Genomic DNA, 23,534 nt, shown 5'->3' with positions numbered 1-23,534 from the left:
TCTTAACTTGAAAAGTCTACAATACTCATAAAGAGAAATATGTGTCTATGTGATCTTACCTTGGGTTAGTAAGTCACCTACATAAGTTTTAAAAATATATTTTTTTAAAATAACCCTAGTTGCATATACCTTATCTACCCGTTACCCAAATAAACTTTCCCACATAAATTCTCCATGTTCCGATCAAAGCAAGGGAACCTTTATCTATTTTCTTTCAAGGATGATGTCACCCTCCACTTCTCCAAATTTGGGTGCAGGTTTGAAAGGCAAGTCAAATCTTGTATTAATGGTATTGCATAACAATCTTATCATTCTTTTTCCTTTTTTGGGCTTCCTAAACCCCAATCCCCTCCCCATGCGAAAGACTCCATCATATCTCCTTGCATCTTGTGCCTTGTCAGATGACACAGACCAGTCAAGTCAGCTTTGTTAGGATTGGTTAAAGCTTTTATTCTTAAGTTTTGAAAATCTCAGCATTAATGTGTAGGAGGTAACCCCTTATTTCCTCCACGTGAATTACTTTTTCCAATAGGATGAGTTGGACTGGGACCAGGTACTGTCCTAGTTAGGTATGGAGACTTGGGGAAAAACTACAAGTTTTTCATTGGCTAGTGGGGTTGTTGGGAGTTAAGGAAGTTATGATGGGTGGGTTAATAAAGTTAGATTAGAGTGGGTTAGTTGTTAGGTTAGATTATTTAGTTTAGGATTTTTGTTATAGTTTTGTCTTATTTGTTAGTAGATTTTTTTTTGGGTTTTGTTTTAAATGTTAGGATTTTAATTTGGGATAGTATTAAGTTAGATGTAGGGATGTTAGTTTATAGGTTAGTAAGATATGAAATTGGGTTAAATCTGTATGAAGTTGGTGAGTGTTATGTCTAGGTTAGAAGGTTACTATTAAGATTGTAATTTAATAATTGTTTTATTAGATTTTGGTAATAGTATTTTAAATTTTAGTTAATTATATTTTTCTTATTGGCAATTACAGTTGGTTTTAATTAAATATAGTTGTTGTATAGTGTTAGCTTCTAATTAAGTGGTCTTTAATATAAGTTAATATTAGAAATTATTTTTAAGTGTTAATTAGGAAAGTAATTGACTTATAATTGCTTTAATGATTGAATAATTTAGTGTTAGAATCAATTTTAATATTGGATAGGAATTAGAAGAGTTAGTTTCCATTATAGATATTTATATTGTTTAAATTAAGTTAGTTGAATTATTTGATTCATTTAAAGAATTAATTTAGAGTCATTGTGTCAGTAATTAGTGGTTGTTAAGTTGAATTTCAGTATTAATTAAAGTTAATTGTAGAGGTTAGTTAATTTGGTTATTTTAATGTAGCATTTATATTATTCTTAAATTGAAAGATAGTCTTATTATGTTTTTGATTAGTACAGGTTATAAAATTGAGATAGTCTATTAGAGTAAACTTTAAATGTTGAGTATATAAACTAGATTTAATTAGTTTGCTTTAAGGGAAAAAAATGTTGTCTCAAAATATGGTAGTAACGAAGCAAATGTCGAAATCAATCTAATAATAAATGTTCAAATTGATCAGTCTACTCTTACACATTGACTTTGAACTTGTAATGGAATGTAAAGTTATCCATAGGAGAGCATGTTCTATCTTACTCTATTCATGTATTTTAACTTGTGTAAACGAACTTATCAAACTTGGTGAACTTAATTATTATATTTTAAAAAAAATTGTGTGTATTTTTTCCCTTATTTTTGGGCATGAAACTACTCAACAAAGTACCCTCCTCTAGTTTAAAACCCCCAAATGCCCCTTTTAGCCCCTCATTTGCAGAATGAAGGGCTTGCAAAGCAAGAAAGGTGGTGAAGGGGCACTCAACTAAGTTTAAAGTGTGATTTGGTATGGGTGGTGTGGCCCTTCATTAGTGGTATTAGAGCAGGAGTTCTTGAGTGTGTGGATAGATCACCAAACATGAGGCAGTTTGCACTAGGACCTTGAGTTGGGTGAAGTTTGTCAAGAAGTTCTTGATTGTGTAGACAGGTCACCGACTATGAGGTAGTTTGCACAAGGTTCTTGTGTTGCACTAGATTTGTCTTCTAAAGACTTGATTATGGAGAAGAGAAAGAAGAAGATGACTTTTGTGATTGGATGGATTCTAAGGATTCCTTGACTTGAGAAATTTAGAGCAAGATATCAACAGTCATTGCTAGTTGATTTGCAGAAGTAAGTGAATGAATTAGAGGTTGAGTTGTGGAAATGAAGAGCATGTCACCAGAAATAAGATAGTGATAATTCCTTGAATGAAGAAAAGAAAGAAGATCTAGTGGAGTATTAGACATATCATCCAAAAGAAGAGCAAGCGGATGAAGAGGAAATCATTTGCGAACCTAAAGTTGAAGAAGATGAATGAGAAGAGGAAGAACATAAACATGGCAAGATTTATGAACCTAAAATAGATCAAGATGATTTGAAGATCATGGCAATGGAGGAGAAGTATAGTGCCTTAGTTGGAGATCAGGCAAGTGGAGTAATTACATGCATTGTTGATGACACGAAAGAGGCAAGCAAAGATGAAGATGTCAAATAGGTAAATTCTTATGAATCATGGGATGTTGTCTTTGAAGTGAGTTTGAAAGATATTGATAATGGTTTGTATGAGGATCCTGTTAGTCATGTGTGGTATGCAAAGGAAGATTGGTATGGTGTTGCTGGGTTTACTATAGGTGTGATTAATTCAACAAGATTGAATGAGGATGAGATTTATACTTGGATAGAGTTCATTGCAAAGGAGAAATTTCAGCAATAGACACTTGTTCCGACTAGGTGTTGGAAAAGATGAAAGAAGGGAATATATCGGCACTGGATACTTGTTCCAGCTATGTGTTGGAGGAAGAAAAATAAAATAAAATAAAATAAAAATAATTCAACAGTGCCTACTTCATTTTGTGAATCCATATTCACAAAAAATTTCCTGCCATGGGAGTCAGATGTAGGAGCATCATGCATCAGAAAAATAAAATAAAATGTGGAAGATTTGCATGTTGATTTTCTTGTTGGTTTTCTTGTCCCTGTTGAGGTGGAAGTTTGTGGTGAAGATGAAGATGGTTGTATATCTTTCTTTTGGCATCAAAGTGTGGGACACGCTTTTCTATGTACTAGGGGAGTTTGATGCCAGAGCATCTTGCATGGGAAAATTAAAATTATAAAAAAATAAAAATAAAAAATAAAAATAAAATAAAATTTTGGAGGAGAGAGAAAGTGACAAAAATAGAAAAATAGGAAAAAATGAGAAAAGAGGAATTTTTATTTTCAAGGTGCATAGGTGGTGTAAATAGAAAAATAATAAAAATAGTTTTTATTCCATTAATTGAGGTGTGTAGGTGGAATCTTAAGAAGTTTGTGGAAAGTTCCTTAAATCATGCATTTAATATTTTTTGTGATCTACAAAAGAAATGTAATTTTCTAATTGGGCCACATGGTGGTGCTTAGTTGTATTTAGGTGGAAATTCTAGAAGGTTGTGGATATTGTAGAAGGTTGTGGATATTCTAGAATGTTGTGGATGAATCATGCATTCGGTGGTAAGGGCCTATTTAAAGAAGCCTTATGTTCATTTGTGATGAAGCTCTTTGAATGTAATCTCTTTTAAGGAAGCTCTCAAGGTGTAGCGAACAAGCTCTTCTAGTTGGAAGCCCTTAGTGAGGAAGCTCTCTTATATTGTAGGAATTTGGAGTTTTTCCATTTGGAGAATATTGTAATCAATTGCAAGTATTAATGGATGCTTTATGAAGGATTTTGTCATCTCTTTGTCTTCGTCTTGTTGCATTTTTGGTTGTGAGTTGGTATGGATGGTGTGGCCCTTCGTCAAAAGTGGTGATCCTCTATTTTATTATTTTATGTACTCTTTTTTATTTTTGATTTTTTTTATTAATATTTTTCTTTTAAAAAAATATTATTTTAATGGTTTAATACAATTAAAACAATATTTTTTAATGAAATGTATACAAATACACTTTAATATTTTATTGGAAAATAATTTTATTTTGTAATTTTTTATAGTTTATTTATTTTTTATTTTAAGAATATATGTAATTCTAAATGATACATTAGATTAAAATGGGGCTTAAATGTAAACCTTGAAACTATATAATGTATGTTAAATACTACTTAAACTTAAACCTTCAAACTATTAAACTTAATAAAATAAAATAAATCTTTGAACCTTAAAACTATTGAACCTTTAGGGAAATGTTTTTTTTGGCAAAAGGAAAGAGCTTATATATATATTAATATTAATATAAATACTTGAAAAAATGGCCAAGAAGGATGCAAGAAGATAAATAGTAGGGAGGAACAAGGGAATAGGTTTATAGAAGAAGATAGATTTTGTTGGTGTAATTAAGCATTCATTAATTAAACTTCCTTAAGCTTATTTAGGATAATGCATTGCATAATAGTTTTTGATTGAGACACTTAGGAGTTTTCACCTAAATTAAACACATGTTATAGGAGAATTCCACTCTAGGTGGTCATATTTGTTATCTCAATCCACCTCTAGAGTACTTATCACATTGTCATCCTTATCATTGCACATACTTCATAGCATAATGGAGGATGATCGACCTTTGTTGGACATGTGATTCCACCTTCTATGGGTGATAGCTTATCTTCTCCTTATCATTATCTCTTATTGCCTCTCCTATATAAGGAGAGGCAATAAGAGATATTTGTCAATAATAGCATTCTTAAATCTTCATGCAATTTTCTTGCCAATCTCTTGTGGAAGTTATCTTGGTCTCTCATTTGATCTTGGGGGTCTTGTAAAGTCACCTAAAACTCTAACATGGTATCAGAGCTCTCATGGTGTGAAGACGTCTTCTCCAGAAGTGTAATCTTGACTTGGCTTATTCTTGGTACAAAATTGGCAATTTGGACATCACAACTTGGAGGAGATTTCAAGATTCATATTTTGTGACCTTCTATTACAAGTGAAAATTGGAGCTTGCTAGTGCAAATCAGAAGTTGGCATCATATAGAGAAGGTCCAAAAAATCATAAATCAAATTTTGTTTCATCCAAATAAGAAATCTGAGGCCAATTATATAGCCATTTGATCTTTGAAGGTGTGGCCGTGGTAATTCAGAAAAATAATTTTAGAGGTGATTTTCTAACAATGATATCTCCCTCATATAGACTCTTTTTTTGGAGAAATTGTTTTTGTTTTGGGGTAGAATTTCACAATCTATACAATGGTATTGGTGATTTTGGATCCTTCTCTCTGAATTGTTTTGATGATTGCAAATCTTTTTTTTTACAACTTTCAAGACTTTGTTTGGGCACATCTGGTAAAATTTTTCAGGTGCAAATTTTTTTGAAAGTGCATGATTTTACCTCTACTTTCTAGATCTATAATCAAATTTTAGTGATTTGGAGTGGACATATCACTTTCAGAAATAGGTCTTTTTTGGCTATATTTGTACTTGGTGAATACTTGGATTTCAATTTTCTTAATTGAATCAATAATTTGAAGGAGTTATTAGTTTATTTCAGTCATCATCTGATTTCATTGTGGGTTTTTTAAAATTTGCATTACTCACTTCATATAATTATCATGAATGGAAATAAGAAATTTCTAATCAATTGATGAGCATTGGATTGCTTAGAATGATTCTTGGAAAAGATCTAGAACCATTTATAGGTGTTGCAAAAAGAAGGAAATGGTTTGCTAGAAGGGATAAAGCACTTGGCTCTATTAGACCTACCATCTCCAATGATTTTTTATATCATATCAAATCCTACACACATCCTCATGATGCTTGGACAATATTGTAAGAGATCTTTGGTAAATCTGATAGAATAAGAACATTCAAATTGGAGAATGAGCTTATAGGTCCAAGTCCATGTGATTTTGATAGTATTCAAGATTTTTTTCTCTAATTTCAATTCCATTAGATTTGAGCTTTCTAATTGTAACATTACTAAAGATGATGAGCATTTGATATTATCTATTCTTTCTAGGCTAGGTCCTTAATATTCAATCTTTGTTTCCACATTCTATGCTACTATGGATTCTCTTGGTAGTGCATACAAAATGCCTTCTCTTGATGAATTTGTAGATCAGCTCACAAGGGAACAAGAAAATTTAGCACACATGGATCAATTGAAGCCTTCCATGTATCAAGAAATGGTTGCAAATGGCTCCTCTCCGAAGGCTCCCAAAGGAAAGGGAAACAAACAACACAAGGATCCTAGGAAACATGACAAAGGTGATGAATCTCCTTCACAACATATTATTGAATCCAAGTCCTCTTCAAGAGAGGAAACATCTATAATAAAGAGAGATAAATGTGCTTATTGCAAAAATATAGGACATGATGAGCATAATGTTTTGATAAGAAGATCGATGAACTCACTCACATTCTTCAGAAGAAAAAAATCCAGTTTCCCTCATCAGTGTCTTCTCCTTCTTCTCAATATCAGGAAGCTTCTACATCTACATTATCATCCAAAGGTAAAGGAAAAGTATTCATTATTTTCACACATCCTAAGCAAGGTAAATGACTTCTTGATTTAGGTGCATCACATCATATGGAATCTTCTATGGATGTGTTTTCTTGTATTGAGCCTTTTACTTCTCCACCTATATTGATGGGTAATAATGCATACATGAAGGTTTATGGTAAAGGTTATATTCCTATGGGAGAGGGTACATTTAATGATGTTGTTTGAGTTCCATCCTTGACCACTAATATCCTTTCTATTTACCAAATTACTCATGGGGCACAAGGTAAAATTGTTAAGTTCCCTCCTAATTATGTCTATATTAGGGACATGGATACTAGAGATGTCATAGCTATGAAAGTTTTTTTATCATAAATCATGCTTGTATTATTTTGCACATTTTATTGATAATGATGATGATATTAATAATGTATCTAACCCTTTATCAAGAGTGAATAATTCATGTGAGGGGAACATTCGACACTTGAATCATTTTGTTCTTAAGACAAGTGTTGAACTTCCTACTCCTCCACCTCTTGCTTCTTCAGACATGAGTTCTACTATTTAGCAGGATGATCTTTATGCTTCAAATCTTACAAACTGGGATGAATTCCTGGATGCTATTTCAAATAAGTCTCATAATGTAGATTTGGTTAATACATCTAAGGGGGTTTTTCTTCGAGATACTTCTTCACCTTATTTGAAGATTCAATTTCCTAACTCTTCATGCTCTCTTATTTTTTCACATCTCATAGGTTAGCTTGATGGTGTGATAGAATCTTTGAGCTTGCAGACACCTATTCAATCTTCAGAGATGCATACATGGAGACCTACTTCCTCCTTCCTCATTTTTCACATGGAGTGACTTCTTCATCATTTGATGTATTTATCTCTTCCTAAGGAGAGACATGTTTCTTGTAGGAATTAGATTATGTTTTTCTTGTAGGTGCACTTCATCTATATTGGAGCTTCTTTATTATGAGGGGGATACCATGTCTCCTTATTTCCTTCCTATGCGGGGATCATTCTTTGTATATACATGATGTATGCAATTTTTGGGGGGGGTATTGAGTAATCCATCCATCCATACATCTTGTTTTCATCTCTCTTTTTCGAGGATGGTTTTTCCTATGATGTTTTCTCTCTTTCTCCACTTTATGAGAGATCACATTTCATGTATTACATTGCATATTGTACATGGGTACCTAAAATGGCCTAGTATTCAGGACCCATCTTGCATTATGAGTTTAAGTGCATTCCCCTAAGTTGAATTTAAGGGGCTAATAAAACTTAATCTTACTTAGGATTGCATGGCATAGTAGTTTATGATTGAGACACTTAGGAGTTTTCACCTCAATTAAACACATGGTGTAGGAGAATTCCATTCGAGGTGGTTGTAGTTGTCATCTCAATCCACTTTTAGTGTACTTATCACATTATCACGCTCATTATTGTACATACTTCATTGCATAATAGAGGATGATCCACCTTTGGTGGACATGTGATTCCACTTTATGTTGGTGATAGCTTGTCTTCTCCTTATCATTGTCTCTTATCACCTCTCCTATATAAGAAGGCCTATTATGTACATTTTAAATCAATCCATTGGATGCCAATCAAGTACATTATCAATAATAGAATTCTTTCATCTTCATTCCATTGTCTTGCCAATCTCTTGTGGAAGTTATCTTGGTCCTTCATTTGACCCGAGGGGTATTTTAGAGTCACCTAAAACTCTAATAGATTGAACTAATTATGTACAATTTATGTAACCTCTAAAGATTAGCCAACAATAGTGCACTTAGTCTTCCATTGGAGTTTTCAACCTAATATATAGCTCTCCATGATATTCATGATGGCCACTAGAGTACATAGACATAGGTACAACAATAAACTAAAGAAGAAGTGCTTGTGGATGTTGAACCAATTTGAGGAGGGCACTGACCCTATTATGAAATTTTGAAGCCAAACCAATAACCGACATGTCTCAACACGCTATGGCATATTTGATATCAAAATCTATTCTAAATCCTAAAATTTCCCCCATGATGAAGTGAAGGCATCTAAATACAGATGATGTCTATCCAACCTATAATTTATAAGGCCATCTACAAAATGATTTCCTTCCTAATAGGTGCATGAGATGCAATATGAGTGGAATTTATCCATTAATACAAAAAACTTACCCAATAGGTTTTGAATCTTCTAGTCATAACAATTTCTAACTTTGAGTGCAATGAGTTTTTATTAAGGAAACAACTTTAACATGGAGGGTAGAGATACCAATAGAAAATTCCTGTCTCAAGCTATAAAGAAGAGATAGCTCCTCTACAATGTTATTAGTGTCATAAAGAATAGGAATTGTTGAGGCATACATGAGATTACCCATAGAGTCTCAAATTGAGTAACCAATACAAAATGCACAAGAATTGACTCAAACTGAAGCATCGAAATTGAGTTTAAAATTGGAGGCACTAGAGGTTTCCATTTGGTTTCTCTCTAGTTGAATATTTATTTTGAATTAGAGAAAGATGAACCAGGAAAGGGGAGTTTCATAGTATTCCAAAATTTAAGGAAATCATTATCCCAAGTCAAAAAATTTGAATATGGAAATTTTTCTATTTGGATATGGGTCTGTACTACTTCCTAAATACCTCTTTCATGTTTTGTAAGAAAATGAGAGGATGCAATTAATTATTGTCTAAACAATCTCAGGCTTATTTCCCACCATAAGGAATAAACTATGACTATAGGTATCAAAATTCATAAGAAACTAATCAAAGACTTTGAATAAAGAATAGGCCATTGCTGAAATTAGTCCCAACCTTTGTTTGACAAGAAAATGCTATAGTGGATTTTAGAAAGGACATGAGACCAAGAAGCTTGTGCAATTTCATAATATAGAAATAGACGGTCTATGTCCTCTAACTCTTTCTTGCATAATATACATTTTAATTGATTAGAGATGTTTAATTTAGCCAATCTATCACTAGAGAGGACTCTATGCTTGATTGCAAACGAGGCTAGACAACCTTCTTTAGGGGGAAACATGAGTGACCAACAAAAAATGTACGACTTCTTAGTAGATAATATTTGTTGTGATGCTTTCAAAGAATTGGATCCTTCTCTTAGAGGGTATGTCCCATTATCTACTTGAGCCTAAATGATTCTATCATTGGAGTCATTTAAAAATACTAGCTACTCTATAGTACTTTGAGGAGAGTTGGCTATGAATTCTAAGGGACAGGGAGAGTTGATAAACCTTTCTATATGACTTGAACTAAATTACACACAGCTGTATCTACACAATCAATTAGCCTCTTCCCCCAAATTGGAATGACAATGTGTTGAACATGGGATAAGGTATCAATATATGTAAGAGGGGGATATCCTCCATAAATACATCCAAAACTTTACTTTCTCACCAAAATTTACTTCCCAAGTGATATATGTAGTCAATATATACTTATGTTGAATCACAAAGTTCCATATTGCAGAGCCCATAAGAGGATTTTGAATAGTGAAGATCCTAGAACTATTAGGGGAATCAATATACTTATCTTGCATAATTTGGGCCCAAAGACACTACTACATTTGGACCTACATTATGATGGTAGGCCATCACAATTGTGATGGCCAACCATCACCCATGTGACATAACAAAAAGTTGGACTCCATCAGATGGGTATCAAACTTTTTCCATTGCAACTTGTGATGGAAAGCTCCTTTATTGCAATTTTGATACACTAAGCCATCACAAATTAGAGAAGAAAAAGTGAAAAGGTCACTATTGTATTGTCATACTTGCGATATTCTACCATCACAAGTATAACATCTAGAAGTTTCTCTAGGCCATTGCAATTGTGATAGTGCATGAAAGCAATGTCAAGGGTGCAATAGAAATCCATTGGATTCTGCCATCAAAAATGTGACAACTGTTTGATGGAAATTATCTTTGGATAACACCATTCTGTCATAATTATGATGACCTACTAATAAATTAAAATAAAATTGTTGCTGTGGACCATAGACCTATAATGCAAATGTTTACATTCAAGGTGAGCCCTACAGGTTTCAAACTCTTATTCACTATGGTCCAACACATGTTAATTATATCTGTAGGACTAAAATTGAAAATTATTTGAAGGTCAATGTTATGAATTGGACTTATGGACTTATATCTCTACTCATGAGAATCCATGTCAAATACTGGTTGATGGTATTTCTAGACATTACAGCCAAGTGTAGAGACTTCAAAACAAATCTATAATTTGCACATGGCTTATTTCATCAACTTGGCTTGTCTTGTAATCAAATTGAGGGGTTTAAATTAAAGAGAAGGTGAAAAATGTAGATTTTTTTAGATGATTGATTGAAATGTGGGAATACATTCTTTTGTTTGGAATTATTCACAACTAACATAGAATGTAAAAATATCTAATCAAGAATCTCTAGTCAAAATTTTTGGGAATGAAAAAATTTACAAGAGTTCAAGAACCAACTCAAAGATTACAATAGAAAAATATAAGTAGTCATAAAATTTTACAAGTAACATATTCAATATATTTAATCTCATTGTTTGAACCTCACAAGAAATGCCATCTTCAAGTCACTTTAACTTCATATGAATGTTTATGTGAAACAACTCAAAAGTTTCTAAAAAAATGATCCAATAAATCTATTTTGTACAAATGTTGAAGTTAGTTCTTGTCATTTCTCAAGATTACTACTCTTTTTCAGCATTATGTAAAATGGAATGAATGTGTTTCTATCTATGCTACCACATTTATGCTAGGCATTTTATCATACAACTAACATATAGTTGATGTGAAAGTTTTAGATCTCCAAATCTTTGAGCTTTCTACTAAATAGCCTACACATTACCTATGGTTCAACATTTTTTATGGACACTTATCAAGAATACTTTGGGAAATTCAAAGATCCTAAGACCTTCTCAAAAAATATTTTATGCAAAGGTTGCACTTATTTCATTCTATGGGTAGTTGTTACTTCAAGAAATTAAATAAAATAGTTCACATGTATCCATATTGCATGTCTATTTACCAAAGGATTCAATCAACAAACTATTTTTCTAACAAATGATTTGACCCTATACCAAAAGGATGCATTTGAGTTATTCCTAAATCTGCAAATCAAGCCTAATCTTGCTCAATCTAGGTGAAGGGATTTAGGAGAAAAACTAAATTCCCATTCTTTAATACTATTTCATAGTCTGAAAAGAGTTTCTAAATATTTAATTTAATTTGAGAGTCATTTAGGATTTGTAGGAGAAAAAACTCAAATTCCTCATTAGGAGGGCTAATTTTATCATGACTCTTTTAGCCCTTACTACAACAAATTGGATTGTGGGTTTTTTTGTGGACAAGATCCAAATATCTATAGTTACATGTTGGGTCTAACTAATATATAAACATATTCATTCTCTATGAGAAATTCTAATTTGATTATATCCTAGTTTGTTTGGTTGGAGAATTTGTAACTCTACCAAGAATTATTGGATTGTCTTGTTAGATACCTTAGGAAGGCCACTAATGAGTAGACTATTGGATGATCATTAAGACCTTGTTAAGAAAAAATGTGTTTGGTTAGTTAAACCACAATCCCCTCTACATCATATTGGTATCAAATCCATTATTGTTGTGATTGATTTGGTATATGTTAGTCACCATAGAATCATTATTTCTAGAAATATTAGAGGCCAACACAATTAATAACTATCAAAATATAGTACTCTTATTTTAGTACTAATTGCTATCCTTTATTTGTAATAGATCAAGTAATTATATGATATTCATGCATTAAATCAGTCAAGAAAGGATCAAATACAATAATGTTCATACATGAAAGGGATAGGTTATATTATGCATTCTTCTTATATGCATATCAATAACTTGAGCTTATAATAATATTGGTTAATTTCAACTAATCTAATCTAGGCCATTGTTATGATTTGATTAGTTAATAGTGAAGCCATACCATGAATAGACATGGCTTCATATTGTGGAGACATGTACTTTCATGACATGTCTCCTTCATAACATATTTATACTAATTTCTCAAAGCTAAGAGATATCCTTTCATGAAATGTCCTTTCATAACATGTTTGGTGATTTCAAACTTGATGAATAATTAGAAATCTGATCTTCAATGGGATCTCTAACATGGTATTAGAGCCTACTTAAGAAAAAGATCAGATTTATTTCAGTGAGATACCTCTTCTATGATGGTAGGTTCTGTGGAGTTTGAAATAATGGTGATTGATTTTTGTCAACACAATCTCGACTATCTCAAGAGTTTTTTGCTATTTCTTGAGACAATGCCTATACTCCAAAATCAGACAATAGTGGGCAAGATCATAGAGTAACCTAGGTGTAGGAAAGATAACCATTTTAAACAATAGTTAAATTAGTTTAGTTATTGATTAACTAGGTTTATTACTTCATTATTATATGATCTAATGGTAATGTTAGTTATTATTTTGATATACATGAAAACATTATTATTATTCATTATTATATATACATACACACATGAAAATAAGAATGCACTTTCTAAGAGTTTACAATTGTTCAACAAAATTAATGTTTTACAAGAAAATGCACCTAAAGAATAGTTAGCTCAAAAGAAAGAACATAGTGTTGAAATAATACAAAAAGTTCTTGACATGAGAGGTCTGCAAGTGAGGGTGTTGACCAATATTTAAAACTTGAGTGCTAAAATGAAACCTACTCATGATCAAACAAATATGCTAGAGTTACAACACAATGTGAAGTTGATTTTAGACAAGGTAGAGGTAGATGTTTAGAAGTTTGATAATCAAAATTTGAGACAAAAGAGAAAAGGGTAAGGATCATCTTTAGAAAGAGAAGGAGAAGTAGTAGGCTTTAGAAAGAGAAGGAGAAGAAGTAGCTTTAGAAAGAAACTGCATGATAGAAGCAAAAGCTAGGCAACATAGAGGATATTATGGGAGCCAGGAAGGTGTTGTAGTAGGTATTATAATATTGGAATCACTTGCAAGTGTCTTTGATAATTTACAATCCAAATATAAAATGATTATAAGAGTGTTTCAAGGTTAGGAACCACTTCAACATACTTTACATGGTTTAGAGGTAAATTCGTTGTGGCAAACACTTCTAGAAGGGAATGAGCCTCATGATTATGAAATTTATACAAAAGAACAACTTGCTTCTTCATCTCCTTACACTTAACTCTTCACTAAAGTTATTCTTCAATTCCTTGCATGTACAATTATATCACCTTGGAAAACTATACTTTATCCTGATAGCTAGGAACAACTAATTATTTATTTCATTGTACCTAATCTGATGACAACTCTACAAGAATTTCCAATCAACCAAAAAAATTAGAAACTAGATCCATTTAATTAGTTATGGATAGTTTCTTTCTAAAAATATCTACTATGATATGTTTTTGTAAAATTTATTGCAAACTCTACCCATTTTTCCTAGTCTGCATTATTTTTGTGGAGGATCTTGAGGTAAGTTAGTTAGCATAGATTGAGTGAGGTTTATTGTTTTATTATTTTGATTACAGAATATGTATGCAGTTGGATTAATTTTTTTGTTGTACTAAGATGTAATAAGCACCTTAACAAAGATCTCTATAAATACACGTTCAGAAAGGGATATAAAGAGACACCTATTTGAAAGAAAAATTAACCAAAATTTACATAGCCCTTGAAAAAAATAGTAGAGCTAGGGCATGGAAACAAAATCATATAGAAAGGGCACACAATGGAAAAAAAATTGTAGAGCAAGGGCACAACATGATAAAAAAATCATAGAGCAAGGGAACAACACAAAAATTGTAGAGTAAGGCCATGACATTGAAATTGTAGAGCAAGGGTATGGCACTAAGATTGTACAGAAAGGGCATGTCACCAAAATTAGTAGATATCATATATAAACCTAACTAGAGATGTAGGCAATCAAGTTTGACTTTTTCATATTGTAATTTGCAACAAGGATTATAAATTGTGAAATTATAAATGTTTCTTGCTTTCTCCATTAAGCATTGCATGTCATATAGAACACATAGTGCAAGTTGATTCTAAAGGGACTTGTGTTTTCTGCTATAACAAAAATGAAACATAGGTTCAAGTAAACATCATTTTGTGATGGCCTCCTTTACTAATTTGGCCATATTTTGAAGACAAATCTTTGACTAGACTTTAGGATCCTCTACTTCCTCCCTGTAATATTATTCAACATATCACCACACTCAAAAGAAATATTAAGAATAGTTCATGAATCAATGTATACATTAGAATAATCTAATATCATTTGTTTCCACTATTCAAATTCTTCTTCATGTCTCCCAATTTATAACAAAAGTTATCAAATGCAATTAAACATGATTATAGATAAATAGAAACATTAGAATACCTTAGAGATGAATAATTTGAGGAAATCCCATAGTAAGTCATTCTTTCGAATACTTCATACACTAAACTAAATTTCATAAATAAATAAGTTTGACTATGGAATCCTTCTACATTGCCTGAAACCAAGAGATTCACACAGGTATTTGTCATGCAATCATAGGTTAATGTTAAGCTTCACTTGGTTTCAAAAATAGTTTAATGTTTTCTACTAATCAGGGCCAACCATGTGAAGGTGGAAGCTCATTTGCTTCCTCCACCCCCCCACCCCCACAACATCTAAGTTCCCCATTAACATCTAAAATTCATTCATTATATTAATAAAATATAATATTTATGAACACATTAACATTAGAACATTCACATTAACATTGAAACATAAGATTTATTAGAACATTCACATGAACATTTAGTAGAACATAAATAAAACATCTATACATAAACATCAATCATTATCTAACAAGTTACATAAGTTACATGAATCACTTATTTTTTATTTTTTTATTTTTTTGTCGTTCCCTATATTGTTGCAGAGGCATATCTATGTCGTCATTGACATTTCTTCTCAATCAGTACTCATTGTCTTTTGCAAAGGAAAGTCCTCTGCAATAAAAAATAAAAGGGTTACGTTTAAAAAATTGAGACTTTAAAGATTTTAAAGAACATCGCAGCCCTCTTTACCTTGTCCAACCACATCATGTTTCCCATCGACTTGGACCTCATCATACTCATCAAGAACAATCTCTACATCCACTGTAACTATAATACAATATGTTTTTTTAATCTTAACACATATTATAATTAAATTTGTATTACTACACCAAATTCAATTTAAAATGTTTTCTTGTATTAATAATTTAGAAATAAAAAATGAAATAGAAAATATATACCTTGAGTACTAGGATCCAAATCCAAATCACTAGATCTATGGTGCTTGGCTAATGTATCAGGATTGGCAGGCTATAATCTAAAGTAAACAATTAATGCATTTATCAACAATATACACATATAAATATAAGAAAAATATTAAGAAATATTAATCATTCATTTTAAAATATATAAATATATTCACTTTAAAGCTTTAAAAATATATATAATAATTGTTTCCTTACTTAAAACAAATATAATGACTTATATTTTTGGAACTTAATATCAAATATAGTAATTGCTAAAGTATTCAGTTTAAAATAAAAATCAATTGGCTTATTTACCTCATTGATAGATCTAGTAGAATAATCTTGTGCACTCATTGCTTAGAGTCATATAGCCATGATTTGATAGCCTTGTCTGTAGGCTAATTTCTTGTTCTCTTCAGAGATTTTCTTTTTAAAACTCCATGGCCTACATTTTTGCTTGGTATCATTGAAACTTCCCTTTTCTGATTTTTATGTGATATTTCAAGCCTCTAATCATATCTTTAAGATCAAACAACCAATCTTTCAAAGATCCACCAATTTCTCAATAAACCCCAAATTGGGTATGCCGGAAATGGTGCAAAAAACTTCACATGTTCACGTATTATTAATAAATCTGAAAGTGGACATTTTTACAGAAATTTGAGCAGCATAAAATCCTATAAAATGACATTTCTAGATTTTTATAACATGCACACAATAGCTCCCAAACAGAGGACAAAAACAATGCTCATCGGGCTCACGAAAATAGCACAAAATAGTCCAGAATCACCACAAAAACTTAATAATCTATCATAGAAGTATAATCATATCCAAATAAATATTTTCAGCTCTATTTAAATATTTAAAAGTCTAATATACAGCGCCAACCCAAATTAATATGAAATACTCAACCGAAAACACTAAACTGTTACAAAAAATACACTCAAAAACTCACAAATATGCACTGTTCAGCACAAAGGCAAACTCTGCATAAGCATGCACATGGAATGGCTTCAAACTCATATCCTTATCCTTCCTAGAAACCTAAAAAATCCCATTCTTGGGTCTTCCTAGAAACCTAAAAACTCCCGTTCTTGGGTCTCCTTCTCCACAGGTTTGGCAGCCTCTGAAGAATAACAAAGAAATGAGCAAAAATCAAGTTCTGGAATCAGCCCAAAATTCCTCCAAACCCCTTAAAAGAGGGAATAAACCTAACTCACATCCAAGAGGGGTTAATAAATCATATTTTAATAATAATGTTCATTTATTAGTCCATTAGCTTCCAAAGATTATCCCCTTTTTCCAATACTTCACCTTTTTGGGCCTGCCTGCCTTAGCAAAGATTATTATTTTTAATTATTTGAAAAGGGGACATGAAAAGTCCTCCCCTCCCAAAAATTTTTTGTCCTGAAGCAATGGCTAAACAATAAACCAATCAATTCACTTGGATCACAAATGTAGTCATGAACTATACTACTACCAATTAACAAAGGCTCCTGCAATATCCTCTGCAATATGACCAAGAGGAATCCATAATCAAACTGACAATTATAGCTCAACCAAACTCCCAAATCACAACTTCCACAATCAAAAATCCATGAGACAAAAACTCTTAGAACATCAAAACCCAAGTAAAGTTGACTACCAACACAGTGAATACCATCAATGCATTCCACTGGCCTACACGGAATGTACAATCCATCTCTGCAACAATGGTGAATGCTCCCAAATGAAACTGTACCAAGTATGGAGAATCCACACACTATACAATGCCTACAGTCAACACAACTCTATAGATCACTGACCACTATCTCATAACCATAACTACCATCCATCGCTGATGGTGAAAAGCCATCACAAGATAAACAACAAGAATTGGAACCCAAACCAAATTTTCCTTCCATCAACTCCTCAACACAAGGATCAAATGCTAACTGATGTACATACCATACAATATAATATTGATAAAGAAAACCAACCTCAATCAACAGCTCACCATGAACAAGTGATGCAACCCACTGTGACTGATCACTAGCTAAGTCAGGAGATGTCATAGCCAAAGGAGTAGAATCAATAACAACACCCACTGAAGCATCACTCCAAAACTCCTACTCTAAGTCATGTATTATCAAGTTGTAAACTATAGAACCTATCACCACATCATGTCCATCACGACTCTCATCCTGAGGCATCAAACTATCCCATAACTGATGATAAGCACTAGGAACCAAAGTACATCTCTATATCATCATCTCATCAACATGGTCATCAAAGGTAAATTGATGAGAATACCTCATGAAATGTCCCTTTTCTAATTTTGCATGATATTTCAAGCCTCAAATCAGATCTTTAAAATCAAACAACCAATATTACAAAGATCCACCAATTTCTCAATAAAACCAAAATCAGGTATGCTGGAAATAGTGCCAAAAGCTTCACAGCTTCACATATTATTAAAAAATCTGAAAGTAGAAATTTTTACAGAAATTTGAGCAGCATAACAGCCTATAAAATGATATTTTTAGATCTATATAACATGCACAGAATAGCTTCCAAATGGAGGACAAAAACAATGCTCATCGGGCTCACGAAAATAGCACAAAATAGCTCGGAATCACCACAAAAACTTAATAATATATCATAGAAGTATAATCATATCCAAATACATATATTCAGCTCTATTTTAATATTTAAAAGTATGATATACAGCAGCAACCCAAACTGATATGAAATACTCAACCAGAAACACCAAACTCTTACAAAAACACACCCGAAAACTCACAAATCTGCACTGTTCAGCACAAAGGCAAACTTTGCATGAGCATGCACATGGAATAGCTTCAAACTCACATCCTTAGCCTTCCTAGAAACCTAAAAACTCCCATTCTTGGGTCTCCTTCTCCACAGGTTTGGCAGCCTCTGAAGAATAACAAAGAAATGAGCAAAAATCAATTCCTGGAATGAGCCCAAAATGCCTCCAAACCCGTTAAAAGAGGGCATAACCCTAACTCACGTCCTAGAGGGGTTAATAAAACATATTTTAATAATAATTTTCATTTATTAGTCCATTCGCTTCCAAAGATTATCCCCCTTTGCTGAAACTTCACCTTTTTGGGCCTGCCTGCCTTAGCAAAGATTATTATTTTTAATTATTTGAAAAGGGGACATGACAAGTCCTCCCCTCCCAAATATTTCTTGTCCTCAAGAAATGGCTGAAAAATAAACCAATCAATCCTCTTTAATCCCAAATGTAGTCATGAACTATACTACTACCAATTAACACAGGCTCCTACAATATCCTCTGCAATATGACCAAGAGGAATTCATAATCAAACTGACAATTATAGCTCAATCAAACTCCAAAATCACCACTGCCACAGTCAGAAACCCATGAGACACAAACTCTTAGAACATCAAAACCCAAGTAAAGTGGACAAATCAAACTACCAACATAGTAAATACCATCAATGCATCCCACTGGCCTATATGGAATATACAATCCAACTCTGCAACAATGGTGAATGCTCTCGAATGAAACTATACCAAGTATGGAGAATCCACACACTGTACAACTCCTGCAATCAACACAACTCTGCAAATCACCAGCCACTATCGCATAACCATAACTCCCATGCACTGCTGATGGTGAAAAGACATTACAAGATAAAGAGTAAGAAATGGAACCCAAACCAAATTTTCCATGAACAAGTGATATAGCCCATTGTGACTAACTACCGGCTAAGCTAGGAGATGTCATAGCCAAAGGAGTAGAATCAGTAACAACAACTGCTGAAGCATCACTCCCAAACTCCTGCTCTAAGTCATGTATTATCAAGTTGTCAACTGCAAAACCTATCACCATGTCATGCCCATCACAACTCTCATCTTGAGGCATCAAATTGTCCCATAACTTTGACAAGCACTAGGAACCAAAGTACATCTTTGTATCATCATCTCATCAACATGGTCATCAAAGGTAAAGTGATGAGCGTACCTCATAGTGTAATGCTGATAGAATGCACCAATCTCAGTCAGTGGCTCAGACTATAATCCAGATGAAACTAACTACAATTGATTATTAACCATGTTAGAACTAACTACTACCTCTGAAGATATCACCAAGGGAGTAGTATTACTAGCAGGAACCATGCCAACTGCCGACTCACCAACATCACACGTGATCTTTGATACATCTCTAGTCTCTGTGCCATCAGTACTAGAGGCCACCACCATGTCAGGCATACAAAAATCTGCTACAACACCCAACTCAACTGAACCTAACTCTAGTGGGAATGAACCTGATATGCCAATGTTAGTATCAAGGATGGATGCATCCCCATCTCCACTATCTCTAACAATCTCGGCCATGGACATCCTCGAATCACCAAACACCACAACTTGTGACTGTATAGAATCAGGTAAAGACTATAGTCGCTCTAACTCCATGGTCACCTTAGCCAAATGAAACTGTGACTCCTTGAAAGCCAACTGTGTACTCTCAAGAATCTCAGAAGTCACCTCAAGCTGCTCAGTAAGCTCACTCACCTCATCTTCCTTGGCTAACAATGCATCATGTGCTATACTACCCCACTCCATAAGATAATCTCTATTGGCTACCAACTGCATATAATCTTGTCTTAGAATCTAGATAGCCTCCCATAAAGAGTGGATCTCTATCAAGGAAAGATAACTGCCTTCCTGCTCATCACTAGTAGGAGAACCCCATCCATAAACTGCTAACAACTGACGAGCAGCATCAAAATGCTGGCAAGTGATAGCAATGTCTCAGTCACAAACTCTCAATTGATTAGACACATGATGGCACTGGCTTGACTGTCTCCTACAAACCTCCTTTGATGCACTATCTAAAGGAGTATCCTCAAAGTCACTAGTCTCTAGAGTATTACAATCCATATCCTGTGAATCAAATCTAAAGCTCATATCAACATACGGAGTATCAAAAACATTACCACTGCTGTCCAATTCCTCTGAACCCAAGGAAACTAAGTCTTCAAAATTTCCCACTGCATCCTCCTGGATGTCATCAATGCCAATATGATCCTGAGACTCATCTGTACACACTGCCAAATATGAAATATCATCAACACATTCCAGCAAGTATGGTCTCTTGGATATATGAACAAAGCCCAACATCGGTGTATAAAAACTAATACCAATATCAAATAAGCTCCTGGCACAAGAAAAGACAACACCGTGCAATCTGCTAATCAAATCCATGATAGCACCCAAACAATCACTGTTACCAAAAAGTGTTAAAGATTTCCAGTCAACTGAATCCCAAATGCCAATATAACAATCTTGAGTCCATATCCGTAAACTATAATCAGTTGGTAACACAAGAAAAATCCTCACCTAAGTAATATGACCAATACCAACTAATTCCACATACCTATCTGACATTATCCCTATATCCTGGATGTGAATGCAAGATGAACTTGCAACATTATCAATGTCCACATATGATCTACCATTCGCAGAAAGCAGAGTATTAGGAGTGCAAGATGAAACTAAACTCAATTCCATGCCATGCTTATCCCCATGTCTCTCCCAGTCTTGTAATGCCAATGGAGTATTCACCAAAGAAGCTCGAGTGTCCTCAAGCTCATGAGAAAGCTTGTCAACTTCCTCCTCCTTCCTCCTCAAGGCATCTGAATAGTCTCCAAGAAGGCTAAGAAGATGGTCACAATTTGATAGAATATGTAAATAACTCAACTTCATCATTCCCATTCCTTCCCTAATCGCTTGCAAGTCAACACAAGGAGACTTTGCCTGAACTCCCTTATGTCTACCCTGTAACTGAATCATTTGAATGTGACCCTCTATCATATCCCACATACTATGATGATGAGATAATGAAGTCACAATACTATCTTTGTTCACCTTTAGCTGGCTGGACAAATCATGTGGAGTACTACTTGCCTCAACCTCATGTGATGAAGTGTCTAGCTGTGCCTGGTACTCTTTCTTAGCAAAATCATGAATGCTCAATGTCTGGTCATCTCTACCAGGTATCTCACCATCATGCACAACAACATCCTCATAATCATCATCTAAACCCACTACCTCCTGTGGCAGAGTAGAATCTGAGACCTTTGCCTGGCTATAAGCTAGTTTCTCAAAATCCTCATGCAAGTTCTTGGTAATTGTGTCATCCGCCCTGTGAGAAAATTTACCAAATAGAAATCCAATCAACTTATCCACCTTATCTGGGTTGGACAACATGTCATTCATTAGACGGTGGTGCTCAACCAACTGTTCAGACATTTCATGGCTTATTTTCTTAAGTTTATCTTGAATGTCTAAATAACCATCCTTTCTACTTTTCTGACTCTGAATATCAATTGTCCAAGATCATGTCCTCTGAGACTCTGTATTATACCTATCCATTCTGGATAAAGTAGAGTGTAACCCCAATAGGTTATAACTTCTTCAAACACCAAGAACTAACATGCAATTGATTAGAAGTAGCATGCAACCATAGATTTCGACATGCAGCTAATTGGAAGCAAAATGCAACCACCAAATTCACCAAGAACTGACATGCAAATGATTAGAAGTATCATGCAGCCATAGATTTTGACATGCAACTGATTAGAAGCAACATGCAACCATAAATTATGACATGCAAGATCTGGGTAGTTGTCAAAACTAACATACAAACTTCTACAAACCCTCAGGCTATCAAGATCATGGCTCTGATACCATTGAAATGTCCCTTTTCTAATTTTACATGATATTTCAAGCCTCAAATCAGATCTTTAAAATCAAACAACCAATATTACAAAGATCCACCAATTTCTCAATAAAACCCAAATCGGGTATGCCGGAAATAGTGGCAAAAGCTTCACAGCTTCACATATTATTAAAAAATCTGAAAGTGGACATTTTTATAGAAATTTGAGCAGCATAAAAGCCTAAAATGATATTTCTAGATTTGTATAACATGCACACAATAGCTTCCAAATGGAGGACAAAAACAATGCTCATCGGGCTCACGAAAATAGCACAAAATAGCCTGGAATCACCACAAAAACTTAATAATCTATCATAGAAGTATAATAATATACAAATAAATATATTCAGCTCTATTTTAAAATTTAAAAGTCTAATATACAGAAGAAACCCAAACGGATATGAAATACTCAACTGGAAACACCAAACTCTTACAAAAACACACCCGAAAACTCACAAATCTGCACTATTCAACACAAAGGCAAACTTTGCATGAGCATGCACATGTAATGGCTTCAAAATTGCATCCTTAGCCTTCCTAGAAACCTACAAGCTCCCATTCTTGGGTCTCCTTCTCCACAGGTTTGGCAGCCTCTGAAGAATAACAAAGAAATGAGCAAAAATCAAGTTCTGGAATGAGCCCAAAATGCCTCCAAACCCCTTAAAAGAGGGCATAACCCTAACTCACGTTCAAGAGGGGTTAATAAAACATACTTTAATAATAATTTTCATTTATTAGTCCATTTTCTTCCAAATATTATCCCCCTTTTCTGAAACTTCACCTTTTTGGGCCTGCTTACCTTAGCAAAGATTATTATTTTTAATTATTTGAAAAGGGGACATGACACCTCACAATCTAATACTGATAGAATGCACCAATCTTAGTTAGTGGCTTAGATTGAAATCTAGATGTAACTAACTACAATTGATCACTAACAAAGTTGGAACTGATTACTTCCTCTGAAGTCATCACCAAGGGAGTAGTATT

This window comes from Cupressus sempervirens, chromosome 11 (genome assembly GCF_028749045.1).
Source record: "Cupressus sempervirens isolate cs-2001-9-10 chromosome 11, ASM2874904v1, whole genome shotgun sequence".
NCBI classification, from domain to species: Eukaryota; Viridiplantae; Streptophyta; class Pinopsida; order Cupressales; family Cupressaceae; genus Cupressus; species Cupressus sempervirens.
This window is presented reverse-complemented; position numbering follows the sequence as displayed.